General features: G+C 42.7%; 1 pseudogene; it reads right to left on the bottom strand.

The window, feature by feature from the left end:
* On the bottom strand, positions 2951-3576 carry LOC100152145 (annotated as a pseudogene).

Genomic DNA, 4456 nt, shown 5'->3' with positions numbered 1-4456 from the left:
AAGAGCATTTCAGGCAGAGGGAATTGCACACACAAAAACATAGGGATAGGAAAACAAGGGAAAGTCAAAGGATGGGTTAAAAAGTAGTGCATGCTGGAGCAGAAGGTAGATGGAGTTGAGGACCTGCCTGGAGTTAGAGTTCTTGGGTCAGGAGAAGCACCAAGAATATTAAGGGAGGATGGTTCATGATCAGATGTATGTTTTCATGCAACAAATATTTATTGAGTGCTTACAAGGAAGGTAGGAAACCAACCCAGGTACTGGGGATATGGCATTGAAGACCTGGTCTATGTCTCTTATTGAGCTACAGAGTAATCATTTTCAGTCCAGTACACTAACCACCAAAAGCATGTGCCTACTTACATATCACTAAGATGGAAATTTAGTTTCCCAGTCACATTTGCTGCCATTCGAGTGCTCAGTAGCCACAAGTGGCTAGTGGCTGTCATCTTTGCAGCAAGTTCTATTGGATGGATTAATCCCATGAGAGGACAACTATGAGTTTTCCATCTAATCGTTTGTGTGGCTATCTCCTATTTAGTCTTTTTAAAAAGTCACTTCTTTTGCCTTTCTTTTTTGCACAGAAGAATCTGAGGATTCTTTTGATTGCACAACTGGTCCTCTGTACAACCACTTGCATTTGGCAATCGAATCGTGGTGGTTGTCAAAAGACCAGGATTGCAGAAATCCCTTTGAAAATGCACATGGTCCTTTTATGTATTTGATGAGGGAGATATGCTCACACCTGCCTAGAGAACCCAAGTAGTGAGATCTGCCTGTCTCAGTCTGTTGGTCTTGTTCATTTGGAATGTTTGTAGCTCAGAGCACACCTTCTAAAAGCAAAATAATATTCACGAAAGAGGCACAGATTGACTTCCTCACCTGAAGTTCTGTCATTTCCAGGACTACAAAAATGAAAGTAAAACAGCCACTAGCAACAGTAATCTCTAAAATCTGTTATGGTAATTAAAGCTGATGGTTTTTTATAATCATACATGATAAACTAATAGAAACTGGAATTTGCTTTGAAGTGCCATTTCCCTTCATCTTCCATTTTCTTACAAAAGGCAGTGAACAACAAAGTGTTTACTGTCATACTAGAATAAACATAAAGACCGAGCTATGTAATCAAATATTTTAATCAAAGTGTTGCTATGAGGGAAATTTAAACCTAACAATTCTTAAGTATGCAATCCCAAACTTAATGACTATGGCATTCAAAAACTAAATTCGGGAGTTCTTGTCATGGCTCAGCAGTTAATGAACCCTACTAATATCCATGAGGACATGGGTTTGATCCCTGGCCTCGCTCAGTGGGTTAAGGATACAGCATTGCCACGAGCTGTGTGTGGTTTAGGTCACAGACACGGCACAGATCCCACATCACTGCGGCTGTAGTATAGGCCGGCAGCTACAGCTCTAATTCAGCTCCTAGCCTGGGAACTTCCATATGCCACAGGTGCAGCCCTAAAAAAAAAAAAAAATTAAATTCACCCTATAAAGGCAATTTAATACTCAGCTGAGAAAAGATTATATGTTTCCTTATTCTTTGTACAATACAGCTTTCAGGCTCCAGACAAACATTGCTGACCTTAAGAAAGTACCTTACTTTATTATAATAGGAGGAGTTATACATAGAGAAAATGCTGTGTTTTAAAATAATATCAACTTTTCTTGACTGTGATGCTGGCATGAGAACCTTAAATCAGGCTGCTTTGTAGAATTTTTAGCAGTCTTTATTTATAATAAGCTGGTAAACACAAGTAGACCAGTTGATAAAGGCCTGGAACAGTTGCGGGAACTAGAGGCTCAGTAGCAAAGATGGTATTATTTCCAGGGGAGAGAAGATGTCATCACAGTCAATAGGGTTGCTTTTAAAGATAGTTGGTTTTGCTTGGTTTGGGGTTTTGGGTTTTGGTATTTGTGTAGCACTTGGTGAATTCTGTTGCCCTGGTACCTGCAGGCAAAGGGGTGCAGGCTATTGCCTCTCCCCTCTTTGTCTAATTCCACAAGCCTAAGGGGGTGATAATGACCAAACTCTTGGAGTTTTCCCCTTGATTATAGAGAGGTGCATTGTACTCACAGGATATTCTTGCAGCCCTGACACCAGATGAAAGGAAGAGCATGAAAGCACCAGCAAAGCCAGACTCTGCTCTTCCTGCTCTAACATGCCATCAAACACGGATGGGGCACTCGACCGATGGAGGCATTCTGTTGTTCATGCACGCCGAGTTCAGCTGAGAGTGTCTGAGATCAACAGGTGGCCTCACTAATGGAACAGATTCACTCATTGTTTGTGTGTTTAATGAATCATTGAGTTACTGATCAGTGGTGAGCAGTGGAAGCTGTTCAAACAGAAAGGCAGGCCAGCCGTGAGGTGGTGCCGCCACCACGTTCCTTTGAAGCACGGCTGGCCCCATAGGGAGTGCGGGAGGCTTGGGGGTTACTCCCTATAGTTCCCAGAGAAACTGGTAGCAAGAAGAGGGTGTTGTTTCTAATTGGATGATGAAAGTCAGCTCAGGGGACAGAGACCAAAGGGCCAAACGCAGAAGGGGAGGAAAGGAAAACATCTGAATCAAAGGTTGAGGTAAAACTGAGAGACAGGTGTTTGCAGTGAACCGTGCAGTAACCCTCATCTCGCCCCCCATCCTCAGGAAGCAACCAAGTGGGAAAGGTCCGAAAGAAGTGAGAAAAAGCAAGGCTTAGGATTCAGAGACTGATTTTCTTATAAAGGGTTCATGGTACAGTGGATATTCTCTGTCATATCAGAAGACAAGGCTGACCCTTCTTTGTGGGATTCCCACGTGGTGCACCAGGCCTTTCCTGTCAGTAGAACTTGATGGGATTCTGTACCAGAATTGTATTTAATGGGCTGTGCTTTTCTTTCTTTCCTCACAAATAGGGCCCATTAAAAGTCTGCATTTTAAGCAGATCCATGGGCCAGTGGTGCCTATCCATCAGCACTTTCAGCTTTATCACCTGTCTCATCCCCAGGAGCTTTTCCAGAACTACTGCCTTCACCATGAAGCTCCATGCGTTTTCCCAATTCAAACATGGGCTGCTTAGGCATATTTACTTGTCTAATGAACATAGCAATGAAAAGTATTTCTAGATTGGCAAGCCTTTTCTCTATCTTTCCCAGTGCTCTCTGGGCATCAGTTTATGGACCCCTTCTTTCAAGCCATTTGTTTGTACCTCTTGAGTCGTAGTTTCCATCACCTTTTTCTTGATTTGTTGGAACTGTAAGTAGGTGCAGAGTGTAAGAGGTCTTCCAAATATTATTGCTTTTTCTTTTTTTCATAAAACCAACACAACAGACAAAGCAAATGCCCATCAATAGTCTTGACATCAACACCAGTGTCAATCATGGCCCCCCCCCTTTTTTTTCGCCATAGAGGACATTTTTTCATGGGTAAGATCTATGCTATGGAAGTCGGTCAGGCAGTTTTTAACTTGAGTGTCTTCAGTAGTTAGCTTAGATTTTCTAAATGCAACTTCATCATTCCACAGATAAATAAGACTAACTTTAAAAACATGACACTTGAGGTCATCAGATGCAATCTTGTTGAGTCCTTGAGAGTATTATTTCTTATACTTCTTATATTAATATATCTGATGCTGAAACTGTAGGTGATCATTAGTCTACTCTGTTTTATCAGCCTTCACTAATCACAGTCATTTTAAGACTCTCATGTCTGCCAAGCAGCATGAACCCTAAACAGTAAGAGGTTTGCAGGAGCTGTTTTCCAGGAACTTGGAGTCTCAGCTGCAACTAGATAAAGCTGAGGGGGTTCGTACAAGATAGGACCAATGACCCTCTGACTGGGCATGTGCGATTGTCCTCTCAGTGACCCTTTGAGGTCCGTGGGCTGAAAATACCCCCTCAGGTGGTGCTAAGCGCCTCCATGTTTGAACGTGCAGAGGCCTGTAGTTAGTTATACCTGTGCAGAATGACAATCACTGCACCTTTTTCCAATCACCTTTCCCCACACACCCCTGCCCCCTGCCCCACCTCAGACCACCCTGCTGCTTTATCCCACAAATACTCCCAACCCCTCACCTTCCAGGAGGCAGATTTGAGATTTTCTTCCATTGCCCCATTGCCTTGCAAATAAACTCTTTGTTGCAGGCCTCTTCCATGTCTTGGCATTTTGGTTCACTGCATGTAGGGTATAAATGAACTTGATTCAGTGACAAAGTTTCTTGCCAGTATTTCTTAGAAAATAGACTAATTCCTTTCTTTCTGGCTCCCCTTTGCCATTTTTGTGGGCTGTTTTTTTCCTAAGGTAGGGACCAATGAGAGAGATGGCAGAGTGTTTTTTGGTGAGACAAGCATTGTGCTTTGGGTTAAGAACTGTGTTTCAACTCTGCCATAGTCCTTGGAACACCACTGGTCATATACTCTATGGTAGAGACTGACTGGCTGTTCATGAAATCTGTATCCTTTCCTCTTGGG

The sequence above is a fragment of the Sus scrofa genome, chromosome 1 (assembly GCF_000003025.6).
Source record: "Sus scrofa isolate TJ Tabasco breed Duroc chromosome 1, Sscrofa11.1, whole genome shotgun sequence".
Taxonomy (NCBI): Eukaryota; Metazoa; Chordata; class Mammalia; order Artiodactyla; family Suidae; genus Sus; species Sus scrofa.
This window is presented reverse-complemented; position numbering and strand designations above follow the sequence as displayed.